General features: G+C 53.2%; 1 long non-coding RNA gene across 1 annotated transcript in view; it reads left to right on the top strand.

Moving 5' to 3' along the window:
* Window positions 1-24772: 24772 nt before the first annotated feature.
* LOC129137098 (uncharacterized) overlaps window positions 24773-25641 on the top strand; it is a 60781-nt gene continuing 59912 nt past the window's right edge. The window contains exon 1 of the long non-coding RNA XR_010151581.1: window positions 24773-25175. This is a non-coding gene — a long non-coding RNA (uncharacterized LOC129137098). The remainder of the gene's footprint in view (window positions 25176-25641) is intronic.

Below are 25641 nucleotides of genomic sequence, written 5' to 3'. Positions count from 1 at the left end.
TGAAAACAGCCAGTAACAAATGTCATCCCCAAGCTCTTATGAAAGACAGACAGTGTTCCCGGGGAACCCGCCAGAGGAAGATGACTTAGAGCTGCAGAGAGGGAATGTGGGGAGTCCATGAAGCAGCAGCAGCAGATTCGAGGCTTTTCCAGACTCCAAAAAAACCAGGAGGCTATAGCTGCCCAGACAGCAAGGGAATAGAAGATGCCTTAGAAGGAGGCTCTCGGTCAAAGGCAGGCATGGGCAGTGGGCCCAGAGAGTGGATGGGGTGGATTCAGGGCCCACCTCTCAGTTATGCACCCAGTACATGGCACCAGGTGCTGAGACCAGAAGCCTTGGGGTCATCCTTCCCATCCATGTGGGGTCATCCCCCCACATCCCAGGTGTCTGCAAACTCATCAACAACCCACAGTGCCTTCCAAATCTGGCCGCTTTCCACCCTCCACCTGGAGTACCACAGTAGCCTCCAATCTGGAAGCTTCCACTCCCCTCCACTCAGCCTGATCTCCACACTGCAGCCAGACTGATCTATTTAAAACCCTCCTGTGGCTTCTTGTCACATTTAGAATAAGATCCCTGCCTGGCCTGGCCCCTGGCTGGCTCCCACAGGCATTTCCTGTCCCTGCTCTCAGTCACTCAGTTCCTGCCATGCTGGCCTCTTGCTACCAGCCACAAACCCACCAAACAGACCCCCAGCCCACAGCCTCGGCACTTACTCTCCCTCAGCCTAGAATGCTCTTCCTGGAGAAATCTCCCTGACCTTCCCGGGCCACCATCAGCCCCTCTAGTCTTCTTTTCCCACCATGGTCCGTGGTGCCTACAACTTGTTCACAATTCCCCGCACTCCTTTGGCATTTTTGTGGTATTCACCTGGCAAAGCGCCAGCCCTGGAGAAATCCGACTGACAGCTTTCTCCTTCTCCATGGCTACCCCTGACTGCTGAGCCCCCTGGTGAGAGTCTCCCCACAGTACGAGGGCAGCTCGTGCCCCATCAGTCCCAAGGATCACCCAGGCCCTCTGCACTGCACAGAAACTGCAGGAAACGCCTCCCCACCAGCTTTGCCTCCTCCTCCAGTCTCCGCAGGCCTGTGGCTCCCTCACACCCCTCCTGTCTCTTTCCTGTTGTTTTAAAGAAAAATAAAAGTGAGAAATCTCTCAAAATGTCCCAACCTCGGGTCAAACCACAGACCTTTCCTCCTGACCCCTTCTCAGTTGAGGGCTTTTCCTCTGGTTAAGCCAGTTCCCGCTCCTGCGCAGGATCCCTCCTGACTTCTCAGGAAGTCTTTGCCATCCCTGCCCTTTCTTGTGCCTAACATTTCCCCCTTCCCTCGGCTGAGGCTGGACCAGTCCAGTTTATCACATCACCCACCAAAAATGAGCTCCACCTGCTGCCTTGTTCTCCCTTTCCCTTTGTGACCACACACACACACACTTGCGCACACACATACACACATGCACACACATACACACACGTGCACACACATGCACATACATGCAACACATGGTCCCCATTTCATCACGTCCGCCTCACTCATCAGCCCCTCCGTTGTGGCTTCTGCCCCATCCCTCTGCTGAAGTAGTTCTTTGTAAAGTCATGGATGATGAACACAAGGTCACTAAACCCAGGGCACATTTTCATTTTTCTTGAGCTGGACCCCTGAGCTGTGGTCACCAGCTGGCCGCTGCCTGCTTTCATCATAACTGTGACTACTCCTCCTTCGGTTGCCTCAGGCTTGCCCTTGGGGTCCTTCCCTTCTCAGCCATGGTGTCTCCCTGAGTGGTTCCTTCTGCACCCTGGCATCAGTGCCATCCTCTTTGGTCAGATTCAAGCCACTTCTGAGCTCCAGGCCCACAGGTCAACTGGCCCCCGACATAGCCGCCTGATCTGGGTCTCCTCTTGCTCACCTCCAGTCAGTTCCGTATTTGCCACCAAGGCAATCTTCATAAAATGCAAAGCCGGTCATGTCGCCATAATGAAAAGCCATCCCAGGGAGACAGACCAAAAGCCCTAGCGTCGCCTACAGCCCCTGATGCTCTCCATCCAGCAGCACCTTGGCTTTCCCTCCCTGGGCTGCTAACACCAGCCCATACTCCTTCTTTTGTTTCCTCTAATACACTGTATTACCCTCCTCGGGGCCTTTGCACATGCTGTGCCCCCTTCATGGAGCCAAAGCCTATGATACAGTTTGGATCTGTGTCCCTGCCCAAATCTCATGTCAAATTGTAATCCCTGATGTTGGAGGTGAGGCCTGGTGGGAGGTGATTGGATCACAGGGTCAGATCTAGTGATAGTGAGTTCTCACGAGACTGGTCATTTAAAAGTGTGTAGCACCCCCCAACCCCCACTCCCCTGCCTCTTCCTCCTGCTCTGGCCACGTGAAGTGCTGGCTGGCTCCCTCTTCACCTTCCCCCATGATTGTAAGTTTCCTGAGGCCTCTCCAGAAGCCGAGCAGATGCCAGCATCATGCTTCCTGTACAGCCTGTGGAACTTCGAGCCAACTAAACCTCCTTTCTTCATAAATTACCCAGTCTTAGGTGTTTCTTTATAGCAGTGCAAGATCAGACTAATACAGTCTACACATCTTTCTCAGCTCCAACAGCACTTCCAAGAGCGCCTTCCTCCCCACACCCATGGCTCCCTCCTCCCCTACCCCGCATCAAGGCCCCAACCACCTACTTTCCCGGCTCTCCATTCTCATCCCCATGGTACTCATGCAGCTTGTGACTGTATAAGCAGCCACCTCATTTGTCTTGCTCACTGCTGCTGCTCTAGTGCAGGTGTTGGCCAACAGCAGTCCAGGGGCTAAATCCAGTCCCCCACCTAATTTTTGTAAGTAAAATTTTGTTGGGACGCTCACTTGTTTACACATTTGTTGTTGTTGTTGTTGAGATGGAGTCTCGCTGTCTGCCAGGCTGGAGTACAGTGGCATGATCTTGGCTCACTGCAACCTCTGTCTCCCGGGTTCGAGCGATTCTCCTGCCTCGGTCTCCCAAGTAGCTGGGATTACAGTTGCCCACCACCACGCCCAGCTAATTTGTTGTAGTTTTGTACAGAAGGGGTTTCACCATGTTGGCCAGGCTGGTCTCGAACTCCTGACCTCAAGTAATCTGCCCACATTCAATAAATATGTGGGTCTGTAAATGATCAACAGGAAAGACTTGAGATTGGGTCACATTATGTCATTTCACAGAAGACACTGAATTCTGTGGGGAAGTGGCCTTCCTAGGGTCCCCCCATGCAGTACAGGCTGGCTCTGGGCCCGGGGCTCTTTCCACAAACCATGTTAAGACTCAGTCATCATCAGGCTGTATTTCAGGGGCACCCACTCAAGCATAGATTGGGAAGGAACCAAGGCCTGGTGTGAGTGTGTGTGTGTGTGTGTGTGTGTACAGTGAGACCCCAAAGCTGGCATGGGAAGTAGGGGCATTGCGCACAGCTTTGGAAACTGCCCACCCTTCCTCTCCTCTTGCAGCAGGCCTAGGACTATAGAGAGTCAGACATACCCCCTTATGAACCATTTCACCTCATGTGGTTTCTTTCACCTCTCTGAGTGTCAGACTTCTAAACTATTGGAATGCAGCTTTTATTCCTAAACCCTCGAGTTGAGGCTGGGATTAAATGAGATGTTGCATGGGTGGAGACCACATGTCCTTCCCACAGCCCACATCTGCCCAGCATGTAGAGAACCTTGTTTAGTGCCTCTGCCTCTGGTGGGAGGCCGGAGGCAGAAGGAGGCTCCATCAACTCAGTAATGGAGCAGAACATCAGCACTGGGGTCATGAGAGAACTTGGGCTTTAGAACAGCCAGGGCTGCTTTCCAACCTGACACTTAGCAGCTCTGCAGCCCTGGGAGATGAGTTCATTTCCCTGGGATCATTTCTTAGCTACAAACCGAGGATCAGGTGCCTGTCTCACAGGGATGTTATGAGGATTGAAGAGGCCACATGTGCTGGCACAAAGTGGACCCTAAATAAATACTCATTTCCTTTCCTCAGTTCTCCTCTCAGCGGGGCTAGGCCGAGTCCATGCTGACCATGGACTCAAGGACGGACCTTGTGTTACCCACAACGAGGGGTGCAGTGCTCGCCAAGTCAGGGACTCTGAGCCAGCCCAGGCTCTGTCCAGGAGGGCAAGGGTTGCTGCAGAGGTTGTGCGGCTGGGGAGCCTGAGGCCCAGAATTCTCTTCCCTGGCTCTGTGTGTTCCTCTTGCAGAGACTGCGTCACTTCTTCCTGGTGTCAAAGGTACTTGTATAAGCAGCTCAGCTCCTGGAGGATCACTAAGGCTGTGAGGTGGGAACGTGTCTTGTTTACGACTGCATTTCCTGCCAGCTCCCAGAGGAGCAGCCTGATTGCTGAGCCTGGTAGCAGGCAATGGAGGAGGTGGGGGATCTCAGCAGGCACTGCCCCCCAACTCTGGCAACCTCCGTCCCATCAAGCTCCCTGCTAAAGGAGAGAAGAGAAACCCCAAAGCCGAAAGAAGCACCCTGTCTAGGTCAGACCCTGACACCCAGGGCCTGAGTGGTCATGGGCGGGGTGTGGACGGGCAGGGGCACTGCCTTGCGGTGCTCCACTATAGGTAGGCAGGTCCGTGGCTCCCCATGGGGAAAGGATGTCCAGTGCAGCTCAGGTTCTCTGGAGAGTAATGCGCGAAGGAAGCGCATGAAGACCACTTCCCCAGTTAATGAGGGTTTGGCCAGGAGTTGTCTGCCTTACCCAACTTTGAAAATAACCCCTAGCATGTTTAATTGCTTAAAAATCCACTCTTTCCTCTGATCTTCACTTTCGTTTTCTCCAAATCCTATGTCAGGCTCCATGCTAAGTGCTGGGAATACAAGAAGAATAAAACCCAACCCCATCCTGAAGCAGCTCACGGGGAGACAACAGAGCTCAGGCCTTTGGGAGGTGCAGCAGATGTGGTTCTGCCCCTTGACAGAGGAGACAGCTAAGGCTCAGAGATCAGCTTGCCCAAGGCCTCCCAGTGCACTTGAACCCTGACTTCCTAGCACCCAGCCCAGGGCTCTTTCCTTCCCAACAAACAGCCCCAGGGAGCTCCTCAAGCACACTGGGAAGGTGGGTCTAACGGGAAGACCACAAAGGCACCGGGCTCAGAGGTGGGTGCCGGGGGCAGGGAGGGAGACCTCCACTGTGCCCACTCTGTGCCAGCGGTGTATTTCATTTCATCCGGGCCCTGTGAGGTGGGGACTGTGATTCCCATTTTGTAATTGAGGAAACTGGGCCTCAGGGGGAGCGAAGCAGGTCGCTCGCTCACAGCACCCTTTCCCAGAGGACGGAAAGAGCTGTACTCCCAGGCAGCAGAGTAGCTCGCTTTGGGCCACACCGGGACCTGGGAGAGGTCATGAGACGTCTGGAGAGCCCAGCCTGCTCTCAGTGGGAGCTGGGAGCCAGCCAAGGAAGGTGCAGTCTGGTCCTCCCGTTTCCAAGAGCGCCTCCGTCCTTCCAGATGCTGGCCAGGCGCCAGGGACAGAGATGTACCCATCACTCTTCAGACAGAGATGCCCATTATCACCAACACCTATGACAGCTCGTGGTCTCCAGAAACTAAAGTGGAGCATGCAAGTCCCGGGGGCACAATTAGGTGCTCCAAAGAAGCCAGCTCTCTCCTGCCTGACCGGGAGCCAGGACAGACATGGGAAGTAGGGGCCAGGAGGGATGAACCATGGCCTCAAAACACCCATGGGCTGGAGGAGGGGAGCAATGAGGGGGAGAATTCCAAATTGGAAAGCCTTAACTTGGAATTCTATGTGGATCCAAACCTAGAAGACAGCTCTGCTGAGGAAGAGGAGCCAAGTGAAACACCAGGTTTTCACTTGGTGAAACACAAGTGGAGTGAATGAGCACCTGGGCTCTGGACAGACTGACCTGGACTGGAGTCTCAGCTCTGTCACTTTTAGCCATGGGAACTTGAGCAGGTTGCTTAACCTCTCTTGGCCTCAGCACTCCATCTGCATAATGGGAATGATAATGGAAGCTGCTGCACAGTGCTGCGAGGCTTAGGAGCACTGTATGTAAAGCATGGCATTATGTCCATGGCCGGTTCCTGAGCCAGGCTGGGCACAGGCCTGTCAGAAGCACACGGGGATGGCTCCAGTGGAGAGGTGGGGCAGCCTCTCTGCTAACCCCCTATTAAGGGCCAGATTAAGCCACCCTTTTTTAAAATTTCCTGGGATAATTCAGGCCTCTCTTAATCAATGTTCCTCCTTCTACCCATGCCTTTAGCTCCAGCCCAGACGGCCTTCTTGATGCCCACCTCTGGGCCAAGTCCTTTCTTCTGAGCCACTGCACTATCCCTGGCTTCTTTCCTGCCCCTGTGTCCAGATCCTGCCAAGCCTTTCCCCGTCCTCCAGCCCACCTTCCCCAATACTCAGGCCTCTCAGCAGCCATGGCTTCTCCAACCGTGGCTGCTGAGTCTCTATTTTGGTTGCTCTAATTTTCAAGTTCTCATTTGTGGGTATCTGACCACATCCTCCTCTCAGAAGTCAGCAGAGTCTAGCTGTTCTTCCTCTAGCTGCCACTCCCATCCTATAGATGACAACACTGGGATGTGAAGAGGTGAGGTTGCCCAGACTCCCCAAGGATGTCCCAGGCAAAAGCTATCCCTAGTGTGGTGGCTCATGCCTGTAATCCCAGCACTTTGGGAGGTTGAGGCCAGCCTGGGCAGCACAGTGAAACCCCATCTCTACAAAAAATTTTAAAATTAGCCAGGCATGGTAGTGCATGCCTGTCATCCCAGCTACTCAGGAGGCTAAGGTGGGAGAATCACTGGAGCCCAGGAGTTTGACATTAGGTGAGACCTAGCCATGCCAGCAGACCAGCCAAGCGGCCATACCCAGCAGGCAGCTTGGAGGGGAGGGGCAGGTGTGTTGCTCAGAAGTGACTCTGGAAGTCACCAGCACAAAAGAATAATCTGCTGGGGAGAGTGTGGGCATAAGAAGAAATCCAGAGATGGGCTTCTAGAAATATCAGCATTTGGAGGATTTGTAGAGAAAGAGGAAAGCCAGGGAGATTGAGGAATGACCAGGAATCGGAGGAAAGCTCTGAAGAACAAAAAATGACTCCATGGCAATAGAACGGTTACACCGGAGGGGCAGGCAGGGGCTGGGAGGGGACAGGGATCCTTCTGGGGAATTTCTTTGGTGATTATACTGGTGCATATGTCCATAAGTTGTGCACTTTGCTGAATCTAAGTTATAACTTCATCAAAAAGAAAAATGAATGTGCAGAGCAGAAAGAGCTAGGGGTGGACCCCTGGCTCCCACACACTCTGGCTTGACCAGGTGCTGGAGGACACCATGGGTAGAGAGAGCATAGACCCTAACAGAGCGCCGTGCATCCCATCACCAACCGGCTTTCCCATGATGCACAGGCGCTTCTGCTGAGAACCACAGGGCAAAGGCACCTAGAACCAGGGAGCCGCTGAGGAAAGGCTTCCTGGAAAAGCAGCAGGGAGCCAAGGTTTAGGAGGAGACGGGGTGGGCTTGGAAGAGGCTGGCCAGTTTCCAGGCAAGAGACGTCCACCTGGGTGGGTGTCTGGCAACCACAGACCATGATGGGACCCTTCACAGCCACCACCCTGGAAAGCGCAGCGATGACAGCTGACTTGGGAAGGTGATGACACGGCAGAACACACCCCGGCTCCAGAGACGCCATCATCTGGGACCCTCTCCACAGAGCCTGACCTAGGGCAGGAGAGTCTCCCTGGTCCAGGACACCAGAGGCCTCAAGGTTTTCCCTCACAGGAGCCTCTTTCCACACCCCGGGCCCCAGCAAACATTTGAGAATGGGCCGTTGCCCTGCCTAGCAGTACACAGAGCTCTGGCCTCCCTGCTCTGGGCCAGAGGAGAGGGGAAATGGAAGTGGGCAGAGGACTGTCCCTTCACATGACCACTGGTGACAAACACTGTGTCCTACAGAGCACGGCCCAGGATGAAGCACCTCCACCCACACACACATGGCATTCGGCAGCTGCAGGGCCCAGCCCTGCACCATTTCTGAAGGTCCACACATAGCACATATCACAGCAGAGGAAACTGACAGCCAGAGAGAGGAAGGGACTTGTCCGAAGTGACAGAGTAAGAAGCCTGCCTTACTCTGTGCTCTTCCAAGCTGGCTTGGAATCCAGTGCTCTTCCAAGTGCTCTTCCAAGCTTGGAATCCAGTGCTCTTCCAAGCTGGCAAAATCCTGAGCCTCGGAGAGGCTTACTGAGCTCCCTGCCTACCAAAGCCAGCATGGGTGAGCATCTGTGGCTCTCTGGAACCGCAGGGAGTTCCAGTCACCCTGCTGATGACCCCTGCTTGGAGCTATAACTATAAGTGGAATACCTGGGGTGGCTCCTCTCAGACCCTGACTCCCTGGAGCTGGCAACAGAGAACCAGCGTGTAACAGTCCCCACAGACGGAGCTAGCCTGCATCAGGGTTTCTAATGTTCTGCTGCAGGTTCACTTCGCACTTGAGAAGGAGGAACGACTTCAGTTTTTTTCTAGCAGCTTCTTGGCTCTTCCCAGTGGCCCCTCCCCCAAGCAAAGTCCCCCTGAGAGGAAAAAATCACACCACATCTTTGTGGATCAGTGGTGCCTCTGCCTCCACCCAAGACACCGGGCATGTTTCCTCATGAATAGTGACTTGTGGCTCCTTCGCAGCACTGAGGGCTGGAGCCAGAAGAAGGATGAACTCACTGCGGGGGTCTTCTCTCTTCATGTTGGAAAACAGATTTAGGCTCAAAATGAAGGAGGGTTTTTGCACAGTCAGCACCACCCATTGATGAGTTCGTGGTCCCAGGAGGTAATGAGTGCTCCATCATTGGGAGCATTCAAGCTGAGGTTAGCCCACTATTGGGAGGGATATTATAGACAGGACTCAGGTAAGGGGACAGAGCATTGACCTAGATGAAATTTGAGGTCCCCCTTCCAACCCTGAGAGCCTCTAAATCTCTGACATCTCCATCCCAGCCCTTGCTGCCAATTGGCCTCATTCGCCTGGCCCTGCTGGTTTGCCAGGCAGTTTGTCCTCAGGGAGAAGTAGCTGCCAATTATGTGGGGACCACAAGAGTTTCCTTTATGATATCACCACTCTGCAGGAAGGGGCTGAGGTGGGGTAAGAGAGGAGAAACAAGACAGAAGGTGGCACCAGAGAAGGAGTCAGCTCCCCAGGGCCTGGAATCTGCAGTGTTGCCACCACTAGGTAATTTGTGGGGCACACTGCTGTGGGGGTCTCAGGAAGCCAAGTCTGGGCCCAGAAGGGAAATAGCCCAGTTCTGGCCTCCTGACTGGGGTGGGGGACTGTCAAGGGAAAAATAAGCCCAGGCTAGCTCTCTGAGGCTCATTAGAGAAAAAGGTAAATGTCAAAGACTTGTCATGACAGGCAGCTCATTAAGCCCACGGAGCTTAAAAATATTGAGACACACAGATATTGGGGGATGGGGAGCTGGGGATGAGACTCCGGCTCATCACACTGCAGGGAAGAACAGCAAACCTGGGAGAAACTGACTCTATAACCAGTGGAAGAAAGGCTGTGTAGCCATCACCGGATCTCTGGGTAAGCTTGGCGCACAGGCCTGCTGGAAATGTCAGACCCTGTTCTGTCGATGAGAAGACTAAGCCCAGAGGAGGGTGTTCCCAGGCATTACCCAACAGGCTCGACTGTTCTCCATGCAGGGGAAGAGAGAAGACACAGAGACACAGACCTGCCCTGGAGGAATCCAGAGCCCACCTGCCCAGAGAGGCTCCACCTGATTTCCCTGGCTCTGGTTACCCCCTTAAAAGCCCTTTATGCCATCTTTCCTTTCAGTCGAGTGATGCAGGATTTGGGACCAGACAACCTTTGCTCAAATCCTTCCACTGTTATCTACCAGCTTGCTGGCCTTGGAGAAGTTATTTCCCTGTTCTGGATGTGCTTCCTCTTCTATAAACTAGAGACACTACAAATTCCCACCACAGAGGGGTAAATGCAGCATCCTGTACGTTATGTGTTTGGCACAGGACCTGGGATGCAGGAGGCACTCTGACCGGTGGCATCCAGGAAGTAAGGAATATGGACTAAAGGGAGGGCCAAGGAAAAGTTTACAGGCTGTGGCTGTGCAGTTGGAAGATGCAGAAGCGCCTCGCTTGGTGCTGCCAGGTTAGGTTTGCAGAATGCAGTGAATGCTCTTGCTGACAAAGGATGGGGATAAGTGAACTGGGGAATCATGACCTAGCGGAAGCCACTAGCTCAAATACTGATCGCTATTTAAGTCACCAAAATATGCTGGGCACCCAGTGGGTGCCCAGCGCTTTCCCATAAGTGATCCCAAACCAGGAGCTAGTCCAAGCCTCCAAAGGTGGCTGGGTAGTTCATTGGAATGAGGGCTGCAGTGACTCCAGAGGGAGCAGGACTCCAGAGGAGCAGGATTCAAGAGAAGGGGAGCCAGGGAAGACTGAGGGGATGTGTAGGTGAGGTGGCTCTTTTCTGGCTGAGAGAAGAGAAGGTCTCCAGCCCACACCAAGGGCTCCATAATGGAAGGGAGGCCTAGGGTGGGTCCTCCCCTCTCCCCATCTTCATCCCACTCAGCCCCTACCTGGCCTTTAACACACTGGGTGGGAGAAGTGTTGCTGAGCACAGCAGTGACCTGAGGCCCTGGGCACCCATCCCAGCTTAGCTCCACAGGGGACTCCAGTTGCTGAGGAAGAATATAGAACTTATATAGGATGGGGGAGCTGGAAGGAAACTTAGGATCAATTGTTCCAGCCTCTAATTGAATGGTGGGGAAGCCCAGAGACAGAGAAAGGAAATTACTACCCCTTCCAAGCCAGTGAGAGAGCCAGATCTAGAATCCAGGGCTCTTTCCATGATATTGCACCTCCCATCTCAGTCCTGTCTTTATGAAATGCCATATTGAAGCTTTATGTATTGGGGAAATTTAACTGAGGCTCAAAGGGACACAAATTCCCTAAAGCCACATGGTGAGTCAGACAGCGAAATGCAAGGTGTCTGGTCCTTTCCCAGCATCCAACGAACGTTTCTTGGGCAGCTACTACAGTCAGGCTGGGAGCACTTTCAGACGTTCTCTCACTTAAATCTCACATGTGGGAGCAAGTTGGTGGAAGAGCGAAGGGCCAGAGGCCAGGGTCCAAATCCTGGCTGTCTTAGCTGAGTCTCCTTGGACAAATCCCTTGATGTCCCTCAAATGATGCCTCCATTTCTTCACTTTATAAGAAGGGGATTCATAATAGTACCTACCTTGTAGAGTATTATGATAATTAAAGGAGACTATCCATATGAAATACTTAGAACAGAGCCTAGTCATATAAATATACCATTTAAAAATAAGTATACCGGCCGAGTGTGGTGCGTCACACATGTAATTCCAGCACTTTGGGAGGCCCAGGAGGGTGGATCACCTGATGTCAGGAGTTCGAGACCAGCCTGACCAACACGGAGAAACCCCGTCTCTACTAAAAATACAAAATTAGCTGGGTGTGGTGGTGCATGCCTGTAACCCCAGCTACTTGGGAGGCTGAGGCAGGAGAATCACTTGAACCCAGGAGGCGGAGGTTGCAGTGAGCCGAGATTGCGCCATTGCACTCCAGCCTGGGCAACAAGAGAGAAACTCCATCTCAGAAAAAAAAAAAAAAAAGAAGTATACCGTTTGACAATCCTAGGCATATACCCAAGAGAAATGAAAACACACATCCTTACGAAAACCCTTCCACAAATGTTGATAGCGGCATTATTCAGAGTAGCTGAAAAGTGGAATCAACCAAATGTCCATCAACCGATGAATGGAGAAATAAAACGCAGTATATCCACACAATGGAATGTTATTTGGCAATAAAAAGAAATAAAGTACCGATACATGATTCAATGTGGCTAAACCTTGAAAGCATTATGTGAGTGAAGGAAGCCAGGCACCAAAGACCATGTATTATATAATTCCATCTAAATAAAATATCCAGAAGGTGCAATTTCATAGAGACAGAAAGTAGATGATTAGTTGGCTAAGGCTGGGAGGAATGGAAGAACCGAGGGTGACTGTTAATATGTATGGAGTTCCTTTTTAGGGGAGAAAAAATGTTCTGAAATTAGATCGTGGTGATGGTTGTGCAATTCTGTGAATATATTAAAAGCTATTGAATCGTGCCCTTAAATGGGTGAATTGTATAGTATGTGAATTATAGCTCAATAAAGCTGTTTTCAAAAAGTAAATATATATTTATAAACTTCTATAAGATAGTAAATCATATCCATTCCAATTTAATGATAAGGCTCAGAGCCAGTCAGCAACTTGCCCCAAGTCCCATGCCTAGGAGGCCGCAGGACCTGATTTTGGACTTTGTGTTGTCGAACTCCTGAAGCTCCTAAGACCTGATCCAGCTCAGACTCATGGAGAGCAGGTCTGCCCTTATGTATCTTGGGGAAAGCCTCCATTCCCTGTCCCAATGAGGCCACTCAGGAAGTTCTCCCCGCTCTCTAATCCAAACCCATACAACTTACAAGGGATGATGTTCAGGGGGATTTGAGGTCAGGAGCAGGGTCACAGGAGACAGGCACCAGAAGGGAAACCTACATTTCTAGGCAATGCTGGATATCTTCTTTAGGGAAGCCTGGGGAATGGGGCAGATGAAATATAGTGGACTTCAAGACATGAGCTCACGGTTGATTTTGGGGGTGACCTTGGCCAAGAAACCTCATCTCTGGGGCTCTTGGTAAAATGATATTCAGGAAGAAGCTCTGAGGACAGCTCCAGAAGCAGACATTTCTAAGGCCATTTATAAAGTGGCCTTCCCTCTCCTTACACACAACTCACCCCAGATGATCAGGTGGGAAGTCTGTAGGGCAGTGGGCATCACTTGGTTGCTTGCTTGGGTATATACAACCTGGTCACCCCCATGGTTCTTGGCAGAAGATATTGGGGCCAAACCAAGAGGCCCTAACCTAACCATCACTCCAATACTGTGAGCAGGTCAGGTTGGCTCTCCCTCCCAGCCAGGAAGGAGGCAAGAGAAGGAAGCGACAAGGGCACTAACAACCAGGGTCCTTGTCTTACCTGGCAGGAAAGATGCTGAATGTGATATTGACTCAATGTGCTGCTTCTGATCAGCCCCCTGCCTGCCTCCCTGCACAGTGGATAGTCTGGCTGCAAGTGGTAGGGGGAAGGAGCTCCCACTTTTGACAAGCCAGGGAAGGCATCACCTCAGTTTGTCTGGGTCTCATGGCCAGGGTGTCCCAGCTTGAAGGAGAGGTTCTCCTGCCCCCTTCTCTGCTTGTACAACTATACACTGCATTCAGAAACACTCCTTCTCCCTTGCTAAGGAGCATTAGGAGATACAAAACCACCATCCTTTTTCCAGGTGAAATAAGGAAGAACAGAAAATGAGGAGGGCCAGATTCAGCCCAGAGCCACCCAGAGTCCAAGTGGCCTCACTGGGAGAGCAGTCCACTGGGTTTGGTGCCCTTGGTAGAAAGCCCAACATGCCAGGACCTCAGCCAACAAGCCAGCATGTGCTCCAGAGCAGGGACAGGGAGAGGCCAACCTGTGCATCTGCTAGGCTCACTGGCTATTTCAGACCATCATCTGCCTCATTCGATCCCAGGACATCTTAGAAGAAGTGAGGAAGGCAGGCATCCCTCTCCACATTTTTTAATGGGGACCACTGAGGTCCAAGAGATAGGGAAAAACCGCTTGCCTGGGGCCATGTGCAGTTAACTTAATAGTGGGTTCACTGGATTCTAGATTCTTCTCATCAAAGCCAATCATACCCCTGCCTTGCCCCACTCCCAGCTCTGCTGCTATGTTTCTTTACCTACAAAATGTCAGTTTTCAGAAACACCATAATAACACTCTTTATAGCACTTCATGGAAAAATCTTTATAGCACCGTGTGTCAGGCACTGCCTATTCTTAGAGCTATATGTAAATAGTCATACATCAAATCCTCATGCCAACCTGATGGCAAGCTATTTCATTTCCATTTTACAGATGAGGAAACTGAGGTAACAAGTGTTTAAGTAACTTAGCCAAAGTCCCACAGATAAAAAACTGGAGGAGCTGGCATTTGAATACAGGCAACCTAGCCCTAGCATCTGAGGTTTAACCACTGCACCACAGTGCCAAGCACATACAAGTACAAGGCTTCGCATATTCCAAGTCTCACTAAAACATGGACTAGGGGCTGGGCATGGTGGTTCACGCCTGTAATCCCACACTTTTTGAAGGCTGAGGTAGGAGGATTGCTTGAGCCCAGGAGTTCGAGCCCAGCCTGGGCAACATGGTGAAACCCTGTCTCTACCAAAACAACAACAACAACAACAACAACAACAACAACAAAACAAAAACAAAAACAAAGAAAAACCTTGCAAAACAAAAATTATCCAGGCACGGTGGTGCATACCTGTAGTCCCCGCTATGTGGGATGCTGAGGTGGGAGGATCACCTGAGCCTCGGGAGGTTGAGGCTGCAGTGAGCCGTGATCACACCACTGCACTTCAGCCTGGGCGACAGAGTGAGACCCTGTCTTAAAAAACCTGAAAACCAAAACCAAAACCATGGACTAGGGGCACACGAGTAGGCTCAGGACGAAGTACGTGTGCAGGAAGTCCACATAAGTCCAGAAGCTGGGCTGTGCTCTCACCCAGGTGCCATGTGCTGGGGGCGGGGATGGGGGACAGGCTGCAATTTGTCTCTGAGCAGCCAGCTGCCCTCAAGTCCCAGCCCAGCCAAGCAGTGGGGAGCAGGTTGAAGGCAGGCTTGGAGCTGGCAGGCTCTGTCTGCCCCACTGTGAGCAGCAGCTTTGAGACACTCTCCTGCCGGCTGCTGGTAGGTGCTGCAGTATCTCTCCTGGCTGCAGGGCTGGCTGGGCTGAGGCCAGGCCAAGGGCCTTCCTTCCCCCTTTCACCCTCTGCCCCTCCCTCAGTGCCCGGGGCCAAACTAAGGGCTTAGGAAGCTACTCTGGCTTTCTGGTCTCCAAGGACTGCCGGCCCTGATGATTAATTTGGTGGCTGTGGGACTAGGTTTAGTCTTGGGTGGCAGCACTGACCTCCAGGAATGTCACTGTGGCCCCTTCAGGGGCAGGTAACAAACCTGGCTCATTCCCAAGAGAGTAAGTGAGTCCGGTGGATCAACTCCCACGGTTTTCCACCTAGCATATTTGCCAACAGCGGGCAATTCCCAGGTAGGAAGTCCTTCCTTGTACCTCACATGGGCCCTTCCTGCTGCAGTATAGCCACATTACCTTCTACTAGAAACCCTTCTGCTTCCAAATGCACCCTTTGTTAAATTGCTAAGATGTGATTCCATGAGCAACACAGCAATCACAAAAGCCATTGAAGCAGACGGCAGCTGCTATAGAGTTCAAGCATTCCATTCCAGCTGGGGAAAGGCTGTGGGCTTTGCCCCTCTTTCCCCCCCAGCCCCTCCCCAATCTCAGGACACAGAGAAAAGAGGAGCAACATGCAGAGAAGAAAAATGGAAAGGTAACAAAGCAAAGGCAGAAAAAAAATTCACAGCCTCCCTTGACCTGCCAAGGACTTCTTCCACATCTTTCCCTAGGCTTGGGGGCCCAGATAAGGAACCGAGCCTTTCTTTTTTTTTTTTTTTAATTTTATTATTATACTTTAAGTTTTAGGGTACATGTGCACAACGTGCAGGTTTGTTACATATGTATACATGTGCCATGTTGGTGTGCTGCACCCATTAACTCATCATTTAGCATTAGGTATATCTCCTAATGCTATCCTTCCCCCTCCCCCCACCCCACAACAGTCCCCCGTGTGTGATGTTCCCCTTCCTGTGTCCATGTGTTCTCGTTGTTCAATTCCCACCTATGAGTGAGAACATGCAGTGTTTGGTTTTTTGTCCTTGCGATGGTTTGCTGAGAATGATGGTTTCCAATTTCATCCATGTCCCTACAAAGGACATGAACTAATCACTTTTTATGGCTGCATGGTATTCCATGGTGTATATGTGCCACATTTTCTTCATCCAGTCTATCGTTGTTGGACATTTGGGTTGGTTCCAAGTCTTTGCTATTGTGAATAGTGCCGCTATAAACATACGTGTGCATGTGTCTTTATAGCAGCATGATTTATAATCCTTTGGGTATATACACAGCCTTTCTTGCAGCTTCTGCAGCCTCTGCCTGAGAGACCCGCTCAATGGGCCATCTGCTCGGAGGCCTTTCTGCAAAAGCTTTAAGATTTCCATTTCTCCAGGGAGCTGGAAGCCGGGGAGGTGTCAGCTCCAAACACTAAGGGAAGTTTATTAGGGATCAGGGTTTCCAGGAGGATGGTGCCTGCTAATGGGGCTGGATGCACTCTGAGGTACAAAGCGTTATTTAATGCGGAAAATCCAAAAGCTCCTTTAGAAGTCAAGTGCTCACACCCGAGGCCCTACACGCTGCAGCCTTCCTTTTCACTCAAAAAACCTGAAAACCAAACCCAAAAACCATGGACTAGGGGCACACGAGTCAGCTCAGGACTGCCAACAGCGGGCAATTCCCCGGTAGGAAGTCCTTCCTTGTACCTCACATGAGCCCTTCCTGCTGCAGTATAGCCACATTACCTTCTACTAGAAACCCTTCTGCTTCCAAATGCACCCTTTGTTAAATTGCTAAGTTGTGATTCCATGAGCAACACGGCAATCACAAAAGCCCCATCACCCTACCCTGTTCGCCCCTACCCCGCCCCATCCCAAGTCAGACTTATTCCCTGTCCTTTGCCACTGGGCAAATATTGACTTTCTTTCACTCAGCCTTGTCAATGGAAGTGAGACCAATGGGGCTGGCTATTGTCTCCCTCCTCTCTCCTGTCAGAGGGCAAAGCAAGCTGTCAGCCTCAACAGCAGGAGCAGGGGCCAACTGAGACAAGCTGAGAAAGAAAAGTGTGGTCTTGGAAGTAATATTTCTGTCTTTTGGTCTTTTGTCTTTCTGTCCTCCCTCCCTTCCCCAAGCCCATCTGGGTTTATTTTTTTCACATTTGGCTATCCTGCTGCCCTGTCTGGCTCAAGAGCAGCAGCGTGGCATAGCTGGCATAACTGAGAGAGCTCAGGCCTGGGAATTCAAGTGTCTGATACTGGGTCACCTTATGCTAGTTCTTTAATTTTCTTGGGCTTCCATGTTCTAGTCTGCAAAATGGGAAGGTTGGACCCCATGATCTCAGTATCTAGATCAGGAAGTTCCTTCCTGTCAGGACCCATGTCCTTTCTGCTACAGTCAAGGCATTTTACCTTGTGCTCTGATTTCAGAAAAAATGGAAAATAACTGCTTGGTGCTTAACAGGGAGGAAGGAAAGAGCGTTGGATTGAGGGTCTACAAGGGCTGGCAAGCTCCATCGCTGGTACTAACATGCTGTGTGATCCTGGGCAAGGAGCTCCCCCTCTCTAAGCCTCAGTTTCCCCATAATCAAAACAGAGGGCTGGATGAGATGATCCCACAGCCCCTTTCAGTGCCTCGTCCTGCCGTGCCACTCATCTAACACATCCCTGTGGAAGGCGATGTCCCCCGCTCCTTCAGCTTTTCTCCAAGGCAGCATCTCACAGCCTTTCCTCATGACTAACCTTGAATGGAGGGATGCCATGCCGCTGGCTCGTGTTCCTTCATCATCAGGAGCCTTTTGTCAGCCACACTCCTCTCAGACTCATGCTTGCTTGGCCTTTGGCCTTTGTGGCTGAGCTCTTCCTTTCTCCAGGTCCCATGATGAAGACCAGAGCATGCAAACTCCTGGAGCCTGCGGCCAGTGCACAGCAGGAGGACGACACAGGACATTGGGGCATTTTGGGGGATCGTGTGCATGGTGACAACTGCAGGACTGTGAACTGTATCCCTGCTCTTCCTCTAACTTGAACCCTCTCTGTGATAACATAGAACCTCAAAAACCCATTCCTTGTGCATTAGTCAATATCACACTATGGACTTCCTGTTCCAGGTTGGTAATATTCCCTTTTCACAGATGAGACAATTGAGGCTCAGAGAGGTTGGTAATCTGCCTGAATTCACACAGATATTAAGGAGCGAGCCAAGATGGGAACCTAGATGTATCTATCTGCAAAGCCTTTGCTCTTAACCATCAGCGCTCTTACTGAGAAGGGGAGGTCATCGCCTCTCCCCAAGCTGACTTACAGGACTGGAATCACAGGGCAGTGAACACCCAAAGCCTGAACGACTCCAACAAACCTCCCACCCCACCCCCACCCCCACCCAGCCTCGGCAAAAGCAGAGCCAGCAGGGTCGTGGATCAACAAAGCCAGAAGGACTTTGGGTCATCTAAACCAAGCTTTCACTTCACGTACAAGAAAACTGAGGTCCACAGTGGCGTGCGACTTGCCTAAGGTCACACAGCAAGTCTAGGGTAAACCTTGGTCCCGGCCATGGGGTCCTGGGAGTCCCCCTCCAGGTTGAGCCAGTCCCTTTGCCACTCCTTCCACCTGGGTGTAGACATGCCTTCAGCCACTCACTCCAGGGACATCTGGCCTTACCCCTGTCTGCTTCTCAGTTGGTCCCTTCCTAGAAGGTTCGGGGAATGGAGTAAAAGTCCCATTTTATCATAACCAGAGGTGTGGCAGAGTGGGGAAGGGAGAACCAAAGGAAAACAGGTGTGAGATTATTGGAAAGTCAAGCAGTCTCTCTGTTTCCCATGAAGTTTCTAATGCAGAATGGTCCTAATGATCAGAGAGAGAGAGAGACAGAGAGATAGTGCTGATGTTCCCATTTTGTAGGGAAGCTTTGAAGATGGTAGGGGAAGATCACACTGCAAATCTACAATCTTTCCCTGCTCCCCATGGCCACTGCTCACAGCTGCCCTGCCACCTGCTTGCTACACAGCTTGTATTATTATTAACAACAGCTACCACTCATTGAGGACTTAGCTCAGTACTGGACCAAGTATTTACATATGCTTCTTGTTTAATCCTCATAAAAACCCTAAAATACCACCACTATTCTCATTTTGTTTTGACTACTTAGTAACTGAAGCTCTAAGATATAAAGTAATTTGCTCAAGGTCACACAGCTAATAACCAGTAGAGCCAAGGTCTCCTGGGGACTCCCTCCAGGGGTGTGCTGGGCTTTGAAATTCATATACTGTATTTGTCTCAAGTTGTCTCAACTCTGGTGACAGAAGTGGGAGGGCAATGAATTGGGAATTCCTGGAGACCACCTGCTCCCATCACCCAGCCAAGCCCACTTCCTGCTACTCAGACACCAGCCCAGAACTGCAGCCACAGAATTGTGGGGTTGCAAGGGCCTGAGAAGTTAACTAGTTCTACCTTCTCAATGTACAGGGGAGGAAAGCAAGAAAGGGCCTTGCCCAAGGTCACATAAGGTCACAAAATTGGAGGCAGAGCCTGTAAATTAAACTCAGCTCTCTTGTCTCAAACTGGGACTCATCCGCAACACCCTAATGCCCAGTATGAAGTTATTGTCTCATCTCAACTGAAGACAGAACCAGAGTTCATCCCAAAAAGGAGTTAGATTAGACTTTCCTATGGCAAGGACTGTCACATTGCACAGTGGGGTGCTCTAGGCTATTGTAGTGGAGATCTTTCTAAAACGAGACAATTCCTTCAGATCTTCCTTATCTGAGATGAATGCAGCCCTGTCTGGAGGTAGAGAGCAGACAGCATGACCTTGTGAGGTCCTTGACATCACCCTTTAACCTATGGTCATCTGTCTGTCACAGCGAACCTTTCCCTAGGAAAGAAACTGCCCTCTGCAAAGAGGATGTGTAATGCTGGAAAGCCGGCCTTTCTCCCCATCAGCTGGATTCTGAGAGTTGGGAGAGATGACCAATGAACAGGCTGAGGGTGTCACAGCCCTGCTACTTTGGGATGGGGGGTGCAGTAGGGGAGCTACAGTCTTCCCAGAGGCTAGGTCATTCTACCCAGCTGCACCCCATCCCCAACCTTTCAGTGGGCGACACCTGCAGGGTGTTGGGACTGGGAGAAACCTCAGATACCTTAAATTCCAAACCCCATTTTCCAGATGAAGATACTGAGGCCCAGAGTGGGTCAGTGAGTTGCCCAAGGTCATAGGACAGGTCAGAATGGAAGCTTTCGGCTCTCCCCGGGGCGCTGGGTTCACAGCTCCACCTTGCCACCCCCTGCCCCGGAAGTGAGCACTGAAGTCACTTAAGAGAGGCCAGTGACCAAATGCAGCGATTCCCAGGTGCAGAGGCTGGGGCAGGCGTGCCCATGAGCTTGTTCCCCCGCGCACCCTCCCCCACCTCGTCCCCATTCCTGTCTTGGGCACCATGTGCCTCCATCATCCTGAGATTCAGAGAGGTGCAGCGGCTTGTCCAAGGTCACACAGCACACTGAGTAGGGCCCTCGTTTCCACTGCCCAGCTGCCCCCTCCCATCGCCCACCCGGGCCTCTGCAAGCTTGCCAGGATCCCCGGGAGCCTGCTTCCTCCAATGCACAGAGCCGTGGCGCGTGTCAAAGTGTGGGAAAGTTCCTGGGAGAGGGAAGGAGTAGAAAATACAGCCGCTCATCTCAACCTTGGACGGCTGCGGCAAGGCGGGGGCGCTCAGAAAGGCAGCCAGTCCTGCGCACCGCCGGTGCCTCCGGCACACCCCACTCTTCGCCAGGGGCTCCCCAGTGTCGCGCGAGCATGTTCTTCCAGCTCCTCCTCAGCGAAGCAGGCGCGGCGGGGTCCCACGCGCCCAGCACCCACTTCTCTCCGCACGCCCACTTCATGCACCTCCCTGCGCCCTTCCCACGGCTTCTCTGCGGCGAGTCGCCTTTGCTTCCCCGCAGGTCCCCGGTCCCAGCGCTAAGGCACCGCGGCTTCTCTCGCCTTCTCTCCGCGTTGAACCCGGGCTCTCCGCGGGGAAAAATAGGTTGGGGGCGAGGGGTTCCCGAGATAATTCAGGACCCCTCCCCCGGGTCTAGCCAGGTAATTCCGACGCCCATGGATTTCCGGGTTACAGTTCCCACCGCGGGCTCAGTCCTACTCTTAGTTTATCCCGCGGTGAGCGCCAAGCCCCAAAAGTCGGAGTGTCACCGTTTGGTGACCCCGCGTCCGCCCGCGCCTCAGGCCCTAGAGGTGGCCACTGTCGGTCGAGGCACGGCTTCGCTCGGGACTACTGGCTGCCCTCGTGGGGTGCACCGCCTGGGGTTCCCTCTTACCCTGGGACCTTCCAGGCGCGTTCAGCCTGAGCTGGTGGAGAGGGCGGGGGCGGGGACGGCTGGGGTCCCGAAGTCCAGGTCCCTCTTCCCACTTCCCCGCCGGCCCTGCCGCTGCGGCCCTCGCTCCCGCGCTCGCTCGCTCTCGATTCTCTCCCTCTCTCTCTTCTTTTCCTCTCTCTCTCTCTCTCTCTCTCTGCAGTAGTAACAACCTGATCCCGCTTCCCCCACCCGCCTCTTGAGATGCTCCTCACATCCGCCCGCACACAGCGCGTGCGGCCCCTCCGAAGGCGATCCCCGCAAACCGCGACGCAGGTCTTCCGCCCCAGGCAATCCCCGCTGCGGGAGAGGCCGCCCCCTTGCGCCCACGCCCCCCTTCTCCAGTCCCTACTGCCGGCGGAGGGGGAAATGGGCGACAGGGGAAGGGGAGGTGTGTGCGGGACGGACTAGGCTGGGGGAGAGGGGTTTAAACTGGCGCGGTCCTACAGAAGTTTGAGGAGGGCGGGGCCGGCTCCTAGCCCCCGGAGCCCTACGGGACTCCCCCGATTCTACTGAGGAGTCCCCGCCAGCTCCGTGCACTCCTGCAACACTCCCCACCCCACACGCCAGCTCCGAGTTTACAGCCTCTCGGGTCCGGGGATTGGCTGGGGGAGGGGACGGGGGGGAAGGGACCCCCTGGCTGTAGGGAACGGCGTGCAGGCGGGGGTGGGAGGGAAACGATTTGCTTCAGGAGATAGCGATGAAGGTTTTCCTGAGTCAAGGGAGGGAGAAGAGAGGTGGAACAAAAGGCAGATGCTGGAGGGGAAGGGGAGCTGGGGAGCTCGCCCCGAGGGCTCCGGCAGCCCGCGGTCCCCTGCCTCAGTCTGTCCCGGAGGGTGAGGTCAAGGCTGGTGCCAGGGCTCTTCGCCGGCCACCTGGAGAGGGGAGAAAGAGGGATGCAGGGGTACGGGGTTGGGGCAGAGGAGGAAGAGCGTCTGCTGGCACAGGACCCTCTGCCTGCTCTCAGATAGGAACCCAGCAGAAGGGCTCTGCCATGGACCCAACACCTCCCACCTCCGCAGATCTGCTTTCTCCCACTTGGGAAAAGCGAGGCTGACACCCACTGTGAGCACCAGGAGGGGCAGGAAGAACCGAGAGCCTGGGCAGCACTCCTGTGCCTCAGTCTCATCCTTGGGCCTCACCCTCAACCCCCAACCTCACCCGATAAGACCTCGGGGCCCCAGCTCGCCAGGTGGAATTTCTGCTGCTGTCTGGCCATTAACTGTCCCTGACCTTCCCAGCTCCACCCCACCCTCGCCCTCTCCCCTCAGCCTCTCCTTCACCCTCCATGCAGCTGCTTTCTGTTTGCCTTCTGCTCTGCACACTCAGGACCAGGACTCGAGTTTGGTGTTTGACCCAGGAAGTGACATTCCTCACCCCCCAACCCACACACACAAAAATCCTGTGTGCATGTGTGTTGGGGGTGGGGAGGGGCAGTCATTCAGGGCTTTCCAGGGCTTCTCATCCCCACAGAGTCTGGGGAACTGGGAAATTCCCAATACCCGCAGTGAATCCCCCTTCCTCCCCTCCTCCAGGCATCCCCCGCCCCAAGACAGAGACCTTACTCCGGAAGCCGGGGACTGCAGTGCTGCAGCAGCCGCGGCTCCTGGCCGGCCTGGAGCCTCTCTTCAGAAGGGCAGCAGCTCGCTTGTCACAGACCCTGGACGGCAGAAAAGCTGATTCAGGGATTTCCGGGCTGCTCCTCCTGCGGGGGCGTGTGCATCTGCATACCTGGGTGTTGGGAAGGGTGTGTGCGTGTGTTCATGTGTGGGCTGGGGGAGAGGACCCATGCCTGAGACCCTCTAGTCAGGTCTGCTGATCCCTCACTGTTCTTCAGATGGAAAGGGGGAGCTGGGGTAAAGGGCTCAAGGTCAGATGCTCAGCAGGAGGGCACCAGGGGTTTCCCCCCACTCTGCTACACTCCGGTAACCTACCCCCACCACGTCGCCCCACACTGAGGAGGGGACCTGTCACCTGAGATGGGTGTGTGGGCTGAAGAGCAGTACCTGCTGCTCCTCTTCGGTTTCTCCCTGGGGAGAGAAGTGCTTCTGTTTTGAAATCTCCCCCAAACCTTCTTTTGCTAGAAGGAGGGAGGATGGGACTGAAATTTCATTCAGCAGGCTGGATTCAGGTTTGACTTTGGGGTTTCCTGATGCTAAGGGTCTGGGGCAGCATCCTGCTTGACAGGGAAAGCTTATGCCTTCACGATTGGAATGTAGTGCTGCTTAGATGAAAAGGGATGGATGAAATGACCCCCATGGTTCCTTCTGATAAAATGGACCAAGAGACGCCTGAGCCTTATACAAAGCTGCCTCCAGTAAAACAAAATCTAGTTACAGAAAATAAAGCACTTCTGTAAGGTTATGTCTGCTCCTTCTGAAAATACTGTGTTTAATGTCTATGCTGCCTCCAATGTGTCCTTTCCCCTCTTGGGTGGAAGTGGAATTCTGATGGCCTGTGGAAGGATTGGGTGACACTTGCACAGGCAGTGGCTGGGCCAAAATGGGGGAGGATGGGAACACGGTGGGTCCCTGGAGAAAACACAGCTGTGCTTCACCCAAAGCCCCTTCAGGCCCCAGAGGACCCTTCCCCTGATAGGGATGACAATGACAGCCTGACAGTCTTAATTTCACTTGATTCTTATTGACTTTCCCAGGAGGCAGCAAGGTGAGGAAGGGATAATTCTTCACTCCACTGAGGCACAGGGAGCCCCCAAAGGGTGGATGACTCACCCAAGGTCCTCAGGTAGGTTCCTACCTTGCCCTGGGGTTTTATGTTTCTATTCTCAACACTAACGTTTCTCATTCCTCCACAAGTTAAATTGCTCACTCCAGCCAACTGAAGCATGCTTTTCTTGACACAGTTAGCTCGAGGCACACGGTTGGTGTTAAAAAAAAAAAAAAAAAAGAGCGTTATGTCAATTTCATTGATCAACAAAAGTGATGGCTCCACTGCAAATTCAAGTTGATAGTGCCTGGGCCTCTGAGTTCAAGAGCCTTCTAGACAAAGGGCTCTGAGCTGAAACATGAGCATGCACACATATGCCTGTCGCTGGGTCTGATGAGATAATTTGCATACTTGGTTGTTATCCCTGAGCATTTTCCTGCCTCAATGCACGTGTAACCAATACAATAATAATCATAGCTGATAAAGGCTAAAGCTGAGGACTTTCCTGAGCCAAGCAGCGGCTTTAAAACCTTTAAAGTGGCTTTTAAAACTTTAACAGCTAAAGCTGAGGACTTTCCTGAGCCAGGCAGTGGCTTTAAAAAACTTTAAAGTTTTCACATAGACTCTCACTAAATAATTTGTTTTTCAGATCAACAAACTGAGACTATCACATTTGGGATTAAGTTAAAAAAAGAAAGAAAGAAAGAAACTGAGGCTTAAATACTTGCTTAAAGCAAGTATTTCACAGCCAGCAAGTGGCTAAGTTGGAACTTGAGCCCAGGCAGTCTAGCCCCGGGATCCTGTGCCCGGCAGAAAGGTGCCGGGTCAAGGGAGGAGGGGGCAGTCGGGAGCGCGCGCACGCTCTGGACTTGTGCACCCGCGGAAAAGGGTGCGCGGAGCGGGTAGGGGCGACGGGGACGGGGGCGGGGTAGGGGCAGCCCTTTCCCAGGCGGTAGCGGGGGCGGTGGTTCTGTTGTCCTGTTGCCCTTTTAAGCTGCGGCTTGACAGGGGCCGCGCCTCCTGTCGGTGGAGTCGGTTACAAAGGGAGCAGCCCCCCAGGCCGCCACACAGCTCCCGCCAAGACCTGGTGCCCCTTGCCATTTTCCAGCCGCGCTCCCAGGAGAGTGGAGGCTGCAGGAAGAGGCGGGTCTTTAGGCTCACAAGAGCTCGGCCAGGCGGCACCGCGGGGTGGTCGTGGCCATGACAGCGGCTCCAGACGGCTCCCCTTCCACGCCCTTCCCGCCGGAGATGAGGGGAAGATGTCTGTGTCAAGATTCAAGGCCAAACTGAAGTTGCTGGCGTCTATCTTCCACGAGAACCAGGAGGCTCAGCTGCGGCTCACGCTCCACTGCAACATGAGGTGAGGCGCCCGGCGGCGGCCTCGCGGGGCAGGACGAGGGCGGAGAGGGGGTGCCCGGAGTCCCGGGACAAAGGGGAACCTGCCCCGGCGAGGCTCCCCGCCCCTTTCTCCCGCAACTGGCCCGGCCCGCCCCGGGACTGCGCGAGGCTTGGGTGGGAGGAGGCGGCGGGCGCGTCTGTCTCTCCGGCTCCTCGCATGGGGCTGTCTTGGGGGCCACTGGCCCCTCTCAGCCCCCGTCGCCGCCCCCCGAGGTGGGAGCCCGCGGTGGCGGGAGCCCTCTCGGGACCCATGGTCGCCCTCAGTCAGCCGGCCTGCTCCGGGGACCGCGACAGGGCGGGGAATGGCGGCTTTTGAGCCCAGGCGGGGAAAGGCAAAGGCCTTTAAGATTTTCGGTGTTCGAAACCAGCCTGGCTAACATGGTGAAACCCCATCTCTACTAAAAAATACAAAAATTAGCCCGGCGTGG

This window comes from Pan troglodytes, chromosome 16 (genome assembly GCF_028858775.2).
Source record: "Pan troglodytes isolate AG18354 chromosome 16, NHGRI_mPanTro3-v2.0_pri, whole genome shotgun sequence".
Lineage (NCBI taxonomy): Eukaryota > Metazoa > Chordata > Mammalia > Primates > Hominidae > Pan > Pan troglodytes.
This window is presented reverse-complemented; position numbering and strand designations above follow the sequence as displayed.